The sequence below is a fragment of the Camelus ferus genome, chromosome 16 (genome assembly GCF_009834535.1).
Source record: "Camelus ferus isolate YT-003-E chromosome 16, BCGSAC_Cfer_1.0, whole genome shotgun sequence".
Lineage (NCBI taxonomy): Eukaryota > Metazoa > Chordata > Mammalia > Artiodactyla > Camelidae > Camelus > Camelus ferus.
Window position 1 is genome coordinate 19,487,906 of NC_045711.1, and position 15,352 is coordinate 19,503,257.

At 57.5% G+C, this 15,352-nt stretch overlaps 1 long non-coding RNA gene across 1 annotated transcript; it reads left to right on the forward strand.

Annotated features, from left to right (window-relative positions):
* The first annotated feature begins 176 nt into the window (after positions 1 to 176).
* LOC116669351 lies at positions 177 to 7,715 on the forward strand. The gene is made up of 3 exons (XR_004326747.1): positions 177 to 311; positions 1,162 to 1,349; positions 4,463 to 7,715. It is a non-coding gene; the product is annotated as an uncharacterized LOC116669351 (long non-coding RNA).
* The last annotated feature ends 7,637 nt before the right edge of the window (positions 7,716 to 15,352 follow it).

The window sequence follows — 15,352 nt, forward strand, 5'->3', positions numbered from 1 at the left end:
AGGGCGGTTCTAGCCGTCCCCGCGCAGCCACTGTCGACGAAGCCCTCGCCTGTGCCTGCGCGCGGCCAAGCCCGGAAGCTGCGCGAAGACTCGCCGAGAGCTGGGCGGCGGTGTGAGTCCGTTTCCCGGGAGGAACCGGGGCCCAGGGCAGCGAAAGGCCTTCGTGGGTCACACCCCGCTGAGGAGGGGTTATTCCCAGACGCCTTGCTTGGGACCCTGTGAAATGCCACCTCTCCGCCAAGAGACAAGTGCGGGCAGCGCCTTGGCGATCGCAGGATCCGCGCCCAGACCGGGAAACTGAGTCGCACGAGGTCAGGGACTTGCTTGAGGACACACAGGACTCTCGGCGTGGCGGTGGGGGCCGGGACTACTTTTTTTAAAGGGGGCACCTGACCAATCACCCCCCACCCCTTGATCACAACAGCAGCTGCCCACTGAGTCACATGACTGCAGGTTACTTTCTACTAGTTTGTTAAGGAAGGTGTAAGCCCGCCGTTCACTCTCACGTGACCACCACCCAACTCCAGATACACATCGCCTGTGTTTCCCTGCCCCTTCCAGTCAGTGCCCCCCAGCTACCTCGATCCTTGACTAATTTGCTTTTCGTGGTACTTTGTATAAACAGCATCATATGGTATCTGCTTTTTAGGGTCCAGTTTCTTCTGTCCAAGACTTTATCTGTGAAATTAACCCGTGTTGTTGAGAGTGGAACAGCATTCCATCGTGTGCATATTCCACAGCTTACCCACCCACTGTTGATGGTCAATGGGGCTGTTAGTGGGTTTTGACTGTTGTGAATAAACCTGCAGGACTTCCTTAAATGAGCGTCTGTGTGTCTGTGTGGTAGCACTGCCCGTGGAGGGCTACCCGGAGTGAGGGCTTTGTCTTGTAGTTGGTGCGTCTTGAGTTTTGTGAAAATTGGCCAGAGCTTCTCCCAGAATGGTTGCACCGTTTTCCTCTCCTGCCAACAATTTTGAGTTACATTTGGTGTTGTCAAATCTTTTCAAGTCTTGTTTGAGGCATTCTGATTAATGTGAAGTGCCTCTCACTAGATTTAATTGCCTGATGCAGCTGCCATCACAACCCAGTTACAACGTAGTTTTATGACCCCTAACCGCAGCCTCTCCCCTCCCCCTCCTGACCTGTGTTCTGTCCCCATAGGTGCTTCCCCAGCATGTCACAGAGCTGGAGCCACGTGACCTCCGTGGTGACCCTTCAGTTGGCCTGATGCCCTTGTGAACCCCCTAGGGGGCCTTGCGAGCCCGTGGTCTGTTCCGTGGACGGGGTCAGTGGCGGCCAGTGTTTTGAGGCTCCCTCTCCGCTGTGTGGGGATGGACTCAGCAGGAAAGGTGAGAGGTGGGGACCCCTGCTTTAGTCCAGACACGCAGTGACAATGGTGGCTGCCATCCTGAGAGGTGTGAATATGCCGAATCGACTCCCCTCAGTCACATACCAGGTGGAGCCACCTCCTCTGGCCGTGAGGCGTGATCGGTTTCAGACCCAGCTCTGTCGCCAAGGGTGGGACAGTGTCCGTGGGGCACCCCAAGGGGCTCCACGGACACCTGCAGGTGCCCTGACCCTCACTGTAGGGCCGGGGCCACCAACACCAGGAGGGCGCCTGAGCTTGACCCCAGCACGCTAAAGACCAACTTCGAAGGCCACAAGCACCTGGGGACGCGCCGTGTGCGGGTGGCTTGTGAGAGACAGATTTAGGATTGAACCAGCCTGATGCAGAGGCTCGCTGGTAGCCCTCGAGCACTGCAGCCCCGGCCACAGGTTCTTCATCTGTGAAACGAGGGAAGGGGTCTGAAAACTTCATCTGGGATCTGCGCCTCCTGAGGCCGGCCCCTGAGCCCTGAGCGAGCCCTGCTGTGTGTGACACCAGGCCGGCGGACGGGGCCCCCTCCCTTCTGCAGCCCCGGGCCTGTGTGCGGCAGGTGGGGCGCCTGTGCTGGTTCCCTGCCCAACGTTGTTCCCAGTGAGCCCCCTCACCCTGCCTGGACGCCCCCGACAGAGCTCCCTCCACTGTCCTTCCTTCCTGGGTGGACGCACTCAGTAGAGGCGCTCACCGAAAACCCTCAGAATCAGCAGGAGACTGCAGGGAGGCGGCGGAGCCCCTCACAGACCGGCTGCTGCCAAGAGGTGCTCTCCCCTCCCCTCCCCCCTTCACCTGGCTCGCTCGGCCACGCTTACTGAGCAACAGCTCTGTGTCCCAGGTTCTGGGACCTCAGCGAAAAAGGCACCGAAGCTGCTCGCACGAGCTCTTTACACACAGAGGGTCAGAGGGTCTAGCCAGCAGAGAGGGCATCATAGTCTCTCTCCTGTAGTCCTTCCACTTTGCAAGGCAGTGTGAGCAATTCCCTTTGCTCACATGTGGGAAACCCCAGAGTCACTCTTTAAGAGTATTTTCAAATGTAGTTTCTGATTCCATAATGTATTCACTTGCTTCAGAAACTGAGACAAAATGTGTACAAGCCCCAGGGAACAACTCTTCCATCCCCCTCCCACCGCACCGAGGGAAGCATTCTCACTTGTTTCTCATAAACTTTTCCAGTTTTCCACACATAAACCCAAGTGAATACAAATACATGGTCTTTCTTCCCATTATGTAACCCTGGAGTTAAGCCTGTCACCTAACAGTGTGTCCTAGAGTCAGGTTGTTGCCAGCATGTGCGGGTGACCTGCCCTGTCCAGTGCGAGGTCATCCCCTGAGTGGACACCATGATGTCACTGGCAGATGGCGAGGCCCAACAGCCCTTCTCTCTGGCACGCCCGAGTCACTTCTAAACACAGCCTCCGTCCAGCTGCAACTCTTCCTGGTCAAGGGGACCGTAGTTACCTGAGGCGCTCCCTGCAGTTGGGCAGTTGGGTCAGTGTCAAGCATTCCCAGAGCAGGGAGGGCGGAGACTCAGAATGGGGGCAAAGGGACCAAAATCAAAGATCAGGGGTGAAGGGGTGAAGGGGAGGGGGCTGGCCAGGTGATGCCTTCCAATGGCTCCCACGGGGACAGCCAGAGGCCTGGGTCCCTCACCCCCAGCTCAGGTGCCTCAGAGCTGAGCAGGCGACAGAGATGCAGCAGACGAGATCTCTCACCCCATCCCCTGGAGAATGGTGGGGCAAGGATGCGGGGATGGGGGGGCAGGCCCTCTTCCTTACCCTCCCAGAGGGAGGCTCAGAGAGTGCAGGTCGCTTGCCCGAAGTCATGCAGCAGCTCACACCCACCTGGGGCGCTGGGATCAGATGGCCGAGATCTCTCCTTGGTGGTGGGTGGCGGAGCCAGGGTTCAAACCCGGGCAGGCTGAGTCCAGAGGCTAACATTCCAAGCAGAGGATAAGCCGCCAGGCAGGCCCGAGCAAGGAGCCTCCTGACAGTCCCTGAGGCCCCGAGATCCTCTGGACTAGATCACGGTCGATGGTGCGAAAGGTGCAGGCCAGGCAGGTGCAGGGTGAGGGGGGCAGGCTGGGGTCACATGGGAGGGAAGGGTATGGAGGTGGCAGAGGATGCCTGCCTGTATAAAGGGGCCTGTTCTGGTCGCTGGGTTTTCAATAGGAGCTGGAAACAAGAAGTACAGTGAGGCCTCCTGAAGTGTAATGCTGGCAGCCAATTAAAGGCACAACACAGGTGCCTGCTACTCGCCCTTCAGTGGCTGGGGGAGAGGGACAGGGGGCCTGGCAAACTGGTAACAGTTGGTGCGTCCAGATAAAGTCTGCCTGCAAGTTCAGGGCACGATTCTGGCCACTTTCCTGGAGGCGTAAATTTTTTCAAAATAAAAAATTGGGGGGAAAAGAGAGAAAACCAAGTAGTGAGTTTTGGTTACATCCTGGTTGGGGAAAAAAAATCAGCCATGAAAGACGTTTTAGGGACAACGGGTCCTCGAGTGTGGACTGCGTGTCAGGTGTGGGTGGAACTGCAGCTTTTGCTCAGGAGGGACAATCACGCTGTGGTTTCGGGGAGGGTGTCTGCTCTCAGGGGTGCGCGCTGAGAGGTAGGCTGTACCGTCAGGAACCGTCAACTGGGTCAGAAGCAACAGGTATCTAGGTGGGGGTGGGCGGGGGAGAGAGACAGAGAGGAGAGAGCCCGGGCCTAGGCATGGTCCTGGCGTCCCGGGCTCCCGCTTCCTGGGTGCCTGTTGAAACTTTTCATGATACACATTTGAGGCAACAGGGTAGAGAAGCCACCGTGGGGGTAAAACAGGGTGCACGTGGGTGTGGCTGTGCCCCAGTCATTCAGCCGCGTTTGCCCCCACAGCAAGATGGGGGACCAGGGCCCGACAGGCCCCAGTGTCCTTCTGTGCCTCGGGTTTCCCTCCCTCCCTGGTTTTCCTACTCCCTACCCCCAAGAGCTCCACTCTGTGGAGGTGGAAACCAAGAGCCAGAGCAGAGAAGGGAGTTGGCCAGTTTGCACGTCAAGTTGGGGCAGGCAGCTGGTTCTCAGGGCCTCCCGTCTTTCCTTCTGTCCTCAGATCAAGGACACCAGCTCTGGAGTCAACAGGTCTGGCTGTGCCCCCAGCTCTGCTGTGTGACCTGGGGGACTCATGTAACAGCTTCGGGCAAGGAGTTAACGAGGGGACGCAGGAGAAGGCTCTGGACTGCTGCCCTGGGCACGCCAGTGCTGTCACGTGTCCCTCTGCCCTGCAGTCCCAGAAATCTCAGCCTCAAGGCTGCCCTGGACCAGACAGAGCCCCTGCCTCCACAGCCTTCTCTCAGCCCAGCCCGGATCACTGCTGCTGTCCCCCTGGCCTCCCTGCTGGCCTCCTGGCGTCCCCTCCGATCATGTCACCTCTGAGCCTAGTGTCCTCATCTGTAACAAGGCAGCGATGGCCCCAACCGCTCAGGGCTTTTTCCTTCATCAGGCAGGCTTCCTTCCTTCTCCTGCCCCAGCTTTAATGAGGCACGATTCGCGTGGAATAAAATTCACCTTTCAGTGGGATGATTTTTCACACATGTGTGCAGTTCTGTAATGACCACCAGGAGCACAATGTAGACCCTCTCCTTTACTCCCAAGTTTCCTTGTGTCCCTTTGTGGTTTACCCTGTCCATGCCCTGGACACAGCGGATCTATTTTGCTTTACTCCAGCCTTTTCCAGAACAGCTTTCAAACGGAACCACACTGAGTGAGGGTCCTCGTTTGGGTCTGGCTTCTTGAACTCAACACCCTCAAGACGCACCATGCTGCCCCATACCTGGAGTTTGTTCCTTCTTGTCTCCAAGGGGGGTCCCACTGAGGGGCACAGCACCTTGGTCATTCCATTCACAAGTTCGTGGACATGGCGGGTCTCTCCAGCTTTTCGCTATGATGAATGACGTCGCTATTAGTGCTCACGCACTGGGGTGTGTGTGTGAGTGTAGGGTTCCATTTCTCGTGGGAGGGGAGGGGCTGGGACGTAGGCAGGGGTACGTTTGATTTCACAGGAGTCTGCCAAGCTGTTTGCAAGTGGTCGTACCTCTTTGCACCCCCACCAGCAATGTGTGAGAGTTCCAGTTTCTGCCCATCCCAGCCACCACGTGGAACTGTCAGCCCTAAAAATGTTAGCCATTCTAACAGGTGTGCAGTGGATGTTCACTATGGTCTCAGTTTGCACTCCCCTGGTGACTAGTGGTGAGGTCACCTTTTCATGGGCTTGTTTGCCACCTGGATAGCTTCCTTGGTGAGGTGTCTGTTCAGGCCTTTCCCCCTGTTTTTATTGGGTTGTTTGTTTTCTCATGGTTGAGTTGGAAGAATTCTTTGTATATTCTGAGTACAAGCCCTTTGCCAGAGATGTGTTTTGCAAATGTTTTCTCTCAGGGTGTTTTGAGGGGTAAATAACATGTGAACAGTAAGTGGGTACCCTTCTCACTGTAATTCTTTTTACTGCTGTTGTTTTATTACTGTTTTGTCCTGCGGCTGGAAGGAGACTTCAGGCCTCTCAGCCCAGAGCTCCCCGGGGCACCTGCTGAGGCCCGTCTCCGCCAAGGCCCACCACTCAGGGCCCCTCTGCTGGAGCTCCCAGCACAGAGGGGACATCTGTGCTGTTTGTTGTTTACATGTTCATTTATCAGAAGCAACCAGCTGGCTTCGGTTGCGGGGCTGGGCCTGGAGGAGGCCTCAGAGATGGCCTCGCCCTCCCTGCTCTGCCCACAGGATGGAACCAGACCCCTCCCGTCTCCCAGCCCACCGTGTGGCCCCTGCGCGCCTAGTGAGCATGGGCCCATCCCCTCAGTCGAACCTCATCGCAGCACCAGGGTCCCAGTCCCATTTGCCAGACGAGGCACCTGAGGCTTGAGGAGGCGGTGAGGCCCACAGCCTAGAAGGGGCAGCGCTGGGACGTGACTGCAGGATCAGGCCCTGAGGGCATGACCCGCAGCACCGCCACCCCACAAACGCATCACCAGGCTGAGCAGAGGCCACCTGAGGCCGACAGGGACTACTGAGCATGGGCTGGGCATGGATGATCTCCCCCGAGGGAGTCGCTGTTGTGGACCCATTTTACAGACGAGGACACTGAGGCTGCGAGAGTCCCAGTGACTCACTCAGTGAATTAGTGGCAGAGCAGGATTTGAACCCAGGCATGCTGTCCCCTGTGTTGGGGGACACGGTGGGCCAGTGTCTTGGGCGGTAAGAGATTCACCAGAGACAAAGAAAAATTTAAGAGACAAAGGAAAGTTTAATAGGAACACTGTCATAGGCAACAGGGAGCCACACAGACAGAGGAGCCTGTGTGAGCGCTGGGGGTGGGTTGCTGAACAGAAGGGGCTGCGTGGTCAGCTCGTGCTCAAGTTTTTGATTGTTTGTGGGTGAGGTGAGAGGGTCGGGTGTGAAGAGACGGTCCGGGAAGGAGGAAACAGGCTGAGACAAGTGAGCTGTTGTGAGGTCAGCTGCTTCCCGGGACTGGGAAGGCGGTCGGTGGCTCTGTGAGTGGTCGCCGCCCAAGATAAACTGCAGAAGATGCACAGGCTTTAAGGACTGGCTGCTAGTTCCCCGTCATTCCTCTCATTGTGGGGCAGGGCCCACGTTTCATCCCCTTAAAACTGGGCAGGTTGCTTTGGCCAACAGAGTGAGGCAGAAGTGATGCCATGTGACTTCTAACACTGTCAGAAAGGGTCGTGCAGCTCTGGGGACGCTTGCCTTGGAGCCCGTCCACCCTGCTGCAGAGGCTGTGTCGGGCTGCAGCCCACAGCCCTGCTCGCCCGCCCTGGGGTCCTCCCCACCCGGGTCTGGACGGGGAAGGGGAGGAGCCTCTGGACGAGTCCAGCTGAGGGTCGGACACCACCCACCCCCCTGGTGCCCTGAGCAGCACAGAATTGTTGTTTCACACCGCCGACTTTAGGGGGGTTATAATGCAGGAGACAGCGGGGGGGGGGGGGTTCTGTGACTTCCCCTGTCTCTGATCATCAGTCCTTTCTCAGCACGTCTGCTCGCTTGGCACTCGGTCCAGGATCAAGCCATGGAGCCACTGTTTACCATCCCCTGTGAAACAATGGGGATGGATTAGAATCAGGGGACACTGACCCCAACCCTCTGCTTCCCCCAGACCACTATACACACCCAGCCCTGACACCACTGGAGTGGGGTCTTGGGTCACTTGATGGTGTCAAGTCTCCTGAGGAGCTCTGTTTGGATAATCCAGGAAGGCTGCATGTAAGAGGCAAGATTTGAATTGTAAAGATCAGCCAGAGTTAGAAATAATGATGCCATTTTGTTTGTTTGCACAGAAGTATTAAACTAACATAATTACATTAATTGACTGTATTAACATATTAAAATGCTACAATATTTAATTTATATTAAAAATAACATAATTCTTGCAGAAATGTTTGACAGGAAAAGCATAAAGATGGTAACACATTTCTTGTGAGCTCAGGCCCAGAAGTCACCACTTCCTGTGCTTCCGACGTTCCCAGCCTGTGACGTGGACTAGGCGGCAGCTTTGGGCAAACTTCCCCCCGGGGTCAGGGAGGCACAAACCAGCTGGCAGAAGGGGCGTTTCCACTGACAGTGGCAGAGGCCATGCCTGGGGCATGTGGTCCCCAAGGAGGTGCCGGCTGGGTGCCCGCCCTCCCCAGCCCTGCGCAGCCCCCAACGACAAGGAGGTTGTCATGCGGCCCCTGCCCTGGTCATTTACAGAACAACCCTGTAGAGGGACACCCCGAGTGTGCTGACCCGACATCCTTCCTGCCACCCCTCCACTCTCCGATAACGTCAGGAGCACGAAAGAAGCAACCTGTCTGAGGGAGCCAGGCATCCCGACTGCCGCCTGACTGGTGTCCGAACCAGTCTGCGTCCTGCGCCCGCCGGGGTTGGGGTTAGGGAATGCATTCCTTCATCCACGGCATCAAGGGCCCCCAGCAGCCCTCCTCCGGGGGACAGACTCTTCCTTCCACCCTGGAATGTTTGTGAGCCTCCCAGGTCAAGCCCGAGAACACCCGCTGACACCCTCTCCTGCTTCTCCGAGGAAGCCCCGTTGGCTGCTGGAAGGGGTCCGGGAGCAGGACATTATGAAGGACAGCAGCCAGGCCGTCCCTTGAGGTGGGGCAGGACCTCCCCCTAGGCCTGGGCACCTGGAAGAAAGTCAACACTTAGAGCATTTTCTGCTGCAAAGCAATTGTCACAGCTCCCTGGGGGCACCGTCTGGGACAGACGTGGGCTTGCCTGATCCCCAGCACCCCCGCATCCATGTGACCAATCAGGCCACTGGAAACTGGGCTGCAGGCAGAAAGGCGGTGCCGGGTGTGGCTGTGGGGGCCTGCATGGAGGAGGCTGCGGGAGGGTGTCTTGACCGCAGCCCTGGGGAGTGACTTGCACTTTTGTTCCTGAGTGTGAGGCTGTTAGGCCGGAGGATTAAGATCCTCTAAAAATATTCCAGTTTTGACTTTTCAGGACCTGGGCCTGCGGATCTCCTAGCCTCAGGCCCTCCCCTCCCCTCCCTCCTACTTGTGCTGGCCGTGTCATTGGGCCTTAAAGCTGACTTTTACTTGTCATTAAAGCGATGCCTGTGCTTGGTGTTAGAGGTCAGGCAGCACTAGGCAGCCTGTGAGAATGAGAACAGAAAAGCCGCAGCCTCTGCCTGCACCCGCTGGCCAGCGGGAGCTGAGCGCCTGCTGCGTGCAAGGGCTCTGTTCCAGGCATGGGGACACAGCGGAGACCCAGACTGCCGAGTGGCTCCTGCCGACGTTCCAGAGGAACTGCCTCCAACCCTCGCAGGCCTCGCCCACGTCTCACTCACAAGCTTGTGTTGCCACTTCTGTCTCTTCCGTTTTAGACGGTACCCGAACGAAGGCTTCCCACTGCAGACAAGGGTGTCTTACACCTGTGTCCCTGCGCGTCTCCTCCCCCGTTTCAAGTTTTGGATACATCAATATTTGGTGTTTTGGTTTACATTTGGTGATTTGTGTAAATATTGTCCCCCGCTGAGCTGTGCAGCACTCTTTGACTACGTCTTCTATTTTGTGTTATTTGTTTTTCTAGGAGTTAATAATTGCCTTGTTTTCTTCTTACATCAAGTTGGTCACTCCGGGGACCCTTTCAACCTGGGGTCTCGTGACCTCCAGTTCTGGGAAGGTAGGAGGCATACCTGCTTCTTTTACAAGCTTTTAGCTCATTTTGTTTCCATCCCCACCTGCCCCAGAAGGACTTGTCCCCTCCACCTCCAGAAGGACTTGGTGAGCTGAGCTGACTGTTTCTAGGGGGCTGTTAGGTCAGTGGTCTGGCCTCAGACTGTCTTCTTCCCCTGCAGACTTTGGTTTCACCTTCCTGCATTTTTGTATTCATTTAACAGCTTCAAAAATCTTGTAGATTCTTCTTGTCCATGTCATTGGCTTTCCTGTTCTCTTTGTCTTTTTGAGTTTGTGCCTTAAAGTTTTCTTACTCTACTGTTATTTTAGTGAGATTTTGGGAAGGAAAGGGGAAAAATATCCCTGTTCAGTTCATTGTCAACAAGAAGTCCCCCTCACCTTCTCTCTGAGCAACAGCTGTATGCCGTGGATGATTTTAAGTTGGCCTCTACACAATTTCACCAAGCTCTTTTTTGTCACCCACATTTGAGCTCAGAAGACACCTCCTCCAGGAAGGCCTCCTTGGCCACCCCATCTAATGGAGCCACCCCAGTGCCTCTTTGCCACATCACCCTGCTTTACTTTTGTTTTTAACCCTTATCACTATTTGAAGTTATTTTGTATAGTTATTCCACTGAGGTATTTAACTTCTTTCTCAACCCCTCTGCCCTCCCCACCCTACCTCAGAAGATTTGCTCCATGAAGGCAGGGACCTTCTGTCTTGTTCTTCACTCTCTCCTCAGCACCGAACATGGTGTCTGGCAAAAATAGATGCTCAGGAAATATATGTTGGATGGATGGATGGAGCCTGGGCTCTCCAAGAGGCAAACTTCAGCCTAACTTAAGGAAGAAGTGGTGATGGTCAGAGTTTCCTGGGAGTGGAAGACACTGCCCTGAGAGGGTGGGTGAGACCCTGATCATGGGGGGAATATCAGCCCAGGCTTGGGGGTGGCCCAAAGAGACACACACACTAATGAAAACGGATGTGATCATCTCCAAGGCCTGGCTGAGATGTGGTTGGCTCAGGTTCAAGCAGCTACTTCCTGGGGGAGTGGGGACACCCCTCAGATCAGAAAACAGCCCTTTGCAGGCAGATAGTGGGGTGCGTCCAGGTCGCAGAGTCATCCCAACCTGGACGCAGCCCTGCCTTGCATCGCCCTGGTCATGGGATTTTGGCCAAGGTGCTTGTCTCCGTGTTTGCCATGATTCCACCCCCCACCCTGCCCCATACCCGGTGATAAGAACAAGTCCCAGGTCCCTGAGGCCAGATGACAAGCTTGAACCTTCCAGCAGAGTGAAGATCTGGGCCAGAAGACTGGTATCATCCTTCCTGGCAGTGGGACCTGGGCATGCTGCCCGGGCCTCGGTTCCTTACCTGTGTGATGACGGTCTAACTACACTGGCCTCACTGGTCAAGCCTTGGGCTTGGTGCGCAACACACATCAACCAGCCCCTGTCCCTGGGCAGGAAGAGCCCTGGGTGAGGACATGGGGACAGACAGGCTCCAGGCCAGGGCTCTGGGATGCCCAGATCCCTGGGCGCGTGAAGGTTCTTGGGGGCAGCCTTAGGGTTTCTGTGCCACTCTGAAGGGTCCTGGGCAGGACAGACCAAGAGCTCAGTCAGAAGCAAGATGCTTGGCAGCTTCCCAGAAAGGAGCAGAGGGAATTCAAAGGCGATGAGGTTTGCTCAGAAGAAGGGTGTTGGCCACTACTTTAACGGAAGCTTGGGCAGGAAAAGGCAGGGAACACTCTGTCTCCATCTGACAACTCCAGCGGGCTCTGCTCTGCCGTGGCCAACAGGCTTTAGCCCTCCTCCAAGCCTCCGCTTTCTCATCTGTCATGTGGAGGAATGGTAACAGTGTGCAGCTGCCGGGGTAGTGTGAGCCCCCTCCTTTCCACAACTGCTCACTGAGCACCTGCTGTGCGCCAGGGACACTGCCGTGACCAGAGCAGCCCCCATGCAGCTTGCATCACAGTGAGTCCACAAGAGGATGTGCTTCGGGGGACTAGCACACAGTAGGGCTCTAGAAATAGTACTTGCTACTTTGCTCCTGGAGCCGCCTAACTTGTATGAGTCCACCCTTTGATACTCGAGAGTGGTGGCTATTTAAACAGAGCAGCCAAGCCCCCGCCCTCCCTCCAAGCTCAAGGGTACCTTCTTATTGCCCTGAAGTACCACCTCCAGCTGGCCTGAAGCTGGGCCAGAAAGAACTCAGCCCTGCCTCGGAGCAGCTCAATTCTGGAGATGCAGGCAGGGGTACGGCCACTGCAGAGCTGGGGGCCCTGGTGAGAGGGGCTGGGGTGGGGCCGTGGTGGCGGCAATGTCAGGGAGAGCCTCCCCTCCCAACTTCAGAACTGGGTCTTGAAAGGGGTAGGAATGATGGGGTGGCGACTGTGGGGAAGGGCATTCCCAGCTGAGGGACTAGGCTTTGCAAATAAAAGTTCAGGGAGGAAAGCTAGGGTGGGGAGTGGCTGGACTGGGGAGACGTCTGGGAAGCTCTCTGCTTAGGGAGACTTGGCAGGGTCTGGAGCTCTGCCAGCCCTGTGTTTGGAAGGCTCCCTGGCTGCAGTGTAGAGAAACCAGGGCAGGAAGCCCAGAGAGGAGGGGGAGCAGTGGAGGTCCCTGACGTCCAGCTACTGTGCCAGGACCGGTCACCAGAGGGCACTGTTGGCCAGCAAGCCGAGGAAACCCTAGCTGGTATCGGGGCTGTGCGGGGGCCCAGCCATGAGGGTGGACCTGCAGGTACAAACTGCACCTGCCGTGCGCATGAGTGTTAAGTGTGTTCTTGGGGTGCGTGGACTTAGGGGTGTAAGGGGGCCCGTGTCAGGGTGTGAGTGAGCGTGTGCAGGAGTGCATATGGGTGACAGCAGGGCCCCATCTCCTGCCACTCCAGCCACTACTCCAGCTGCACTGTTACTCCCCACCGGCTGTCCACCTCAGGGCCTTTGCACTCACAGCTCCCGCCTCCTGGTCTGCTCTTCCCTGATGTCCTCGTGATACCTCCCTCACCTCCCCAGGTCTGTGATTACATGTCACCTTCCAAGGAGGCTGGTCCTGACCTTCCTCTTTAAAGTTACAGCATGCCTGTTCCCTCCCCTCCTTTCCTCCTCGGTGGACTATGATTTAATGTGTGAATTTTGCGTGTGTGGTTTGCCCACCCGACTATCAGTCGCCTCCCAGAGGGCAGGGTGCTGCATCTGTCTCATCAGGCCTGCAGTGCAAGGCGCACATCAGGGCTCAAAAAACAGCTGTTGAGTGAATGAATGCGCTTTCGCCACCCTGGGCTCAGACACCCTCTCTCCAGCCCTCTGTCCCCAGCCCGCCACCTCAGCTTGCACCCCTTCTACCTTGGGCCTCAGTTTCCCCGAGTCTGCGGAGAAGGGTGTTTGGGGCTTATCCTCTAGGAGCTGAGCAGCAGGCAGCCCTAGCGACACTGGCCAATGCCCCTACTGGTTTCTCGGTGGCCTTGGAAACCCAGCCTCCCTGCGCTGCTGCTGCTGCTGCTGCTGCTGCAACCAGCCAGGAGGGGACAGAGGCGCTCTTGGGGAGCAGCGCGGCTCTGCCTCCAGCCAGGCCCTCAGGGGCCCCTCTGGCAGCTCCAGCCCTCTCCAGGGAGACTCTTTCTTGCTTCTCTGCCTGGCGAGCTTCTACTGGTCTTTAAAAGTCCAGGCACAAAGTCACTTCCTCTGAGGAGCCTTCGCGACCTCAGACTGGTGAAGTCTGGCACCTCCTGGGACTCTTGCTCACCCGTCTGTTTATAGTGCCCCACACAGTGCTTTGTGATTCCTGGGCTGTCTGTCAGGCTCCCTGCCTAACCATCGCCTCCTGCAGCTGCAGGGCCTCCTCTGAGTCATAAGAGTGGGCCGCACGGGGCTGGAGTCTCCTCCAACGTCTGTGGCATGCCTTCCGTCCTTTGTTCATTCCTCAGCTACTTACTAGGCACCTGCTTTGTGCCAGGCCCCAGGCTGTGCTCTAGGAGTGCAGCAGAGGATGACTGGCCAGACTGCTGCCCGGGCAGGGCTGAGGGTCTAGTGTGAGAGCCAGGTCATAACCAGAGTGAACAGGAAAGGCATTGGTGGCATGGGTGCCGTGCAAAGAATTAAAACTGATTTGAGGGCATGACCGGGAGGGCCTCTCGGGAGCTCATTTAGAGGAGGCCTGCAGGAGGAAAGAGGAAAGGGAAGCCAGCCCAGGGAGCATGGTGGGAAGGTGAGGGAGAAAGATGTTCCAGGCAGAGGGAACAGCAGAGGCGAGGGCCCTGAGGCAGGACCAGTATCGACATGTTCAAGGGGCAGCACTGAGACCCTCGAACATGGCACAGAGCAGAGAGGGCAAGTGGTTGGCAGGGGCCTGAACCCAGAAAACCCGCTGGGCCAGCCCTGCACTCCCAACAGGGAGGGAGCTGCTGGTGGTGCCCACTTTGCAGATGGAGAAGCAGCGGGTCCCGAGGTGAAAGGACCAGCCCAAGGTGACAGGACCCATTTGGGACAGGGTGCTCTGCGCCACTCCCGACACCCATGAGTTTTAGATAAGGCCAGGACAGCTTCCTGTAGGAGGTGGCCCACTGTGTGATTCCAGGCATTTCCTGAGCACCTAGTGCCAGCACTTCAGAGTTTGAGCTCCTGAACCTACTTCAGGGAAGCCTCACTGTCCCAGGGACAGGCACGTTAACAGGCACCGAGCTGCTCAGGGCTCCTCCGAGCGGCACCACTGGCACTTGAACCTGTAGTCTGCCGAGTCCACTTCTCATGGCTTTCCACCCACTGGAGGAAATCATGATAATTAGCAGGGCCCCCTTATCTCATCTGGCCTCCCCATCACTGTGTGGGTGGCCCTGTGGATCACCCCGTGGAATCGGCTTCTCTCACGTGAGGTGCCTGCCTGGAAGGGGGAGACTGACCCCATGACCTCTGCCAGGCTGTCCATCCGAGTCACCTGACTCCAGTGCCAGATTGGTCAGTGGCTCCTGAAATCCCCAAGACTCCATGTGGGAGGAGACAGGAGGATGCCCGTCTGGACATTATACAGATGAGCCGCCCCAGAGGAGGGGAGGAGAAGGCTTGCCGAGTGGAGAAGATACACTGAAGAGCCTTCTCACTCCCTCGGAAACTCTTCCGCCAAGTGTAGAACGGGGGGTGGGATGGCAGTAGACACGACCTTTAAAGACACCTTTACTGACTTCTCAGGTGCCGCCAAGTTCGCGTCTGTGTCCCCAACCGCTGCTGAAGACGCACGAAATGCACGCACACTGGGGCTCCGTCCACAAACACTTCCTGAGTGCCCGTGGAAGCCGGGCCGCGTCTCAGCAGCAGCGCCCGGAGGCCGGGCTGTTAGGGCCGCTCCTTCACGGGGGCGGAAACAGGCTCTGGGGTGACCTGACTTGCCCAGGTCAGACCCGCTAGGAAGTAGTCGAATCGGGATCTGACCCCCACCCATCCGGGAGGCGCACTTTGACCTCAGCTCCCGCCGCAGAACTCCGCCTCCCAGCTTCCCGGGGCCGCAGCGGGGGACCCCGGGGTTTCTCCGCACACGCGCCGGAGCGCACCCAGAGCACACTGGCGGGGCGCACGCGGCGCCGGGGGCTGGTGGCGCGCAGGGCCGGGGGCGCGGGAGCCGGGCCCGCGGGAGCCGGGCCCGGGGACTGGGCGGGTCTTGCGTGTGACGCGCAGCGGGAGGGACAGGGCCCCGGCCTGGGGGCGGAGCCCTGCGGGTTTCCCGGTGGCGGGCGGGCTCAACAGTCGGTGGGAGGAGCCGCATCCCGGGCCAACGGGGGGCGGGGCCTGAGCTTGACGGGCAGGGCAGGCCGGCGTTTGATAGGCGGG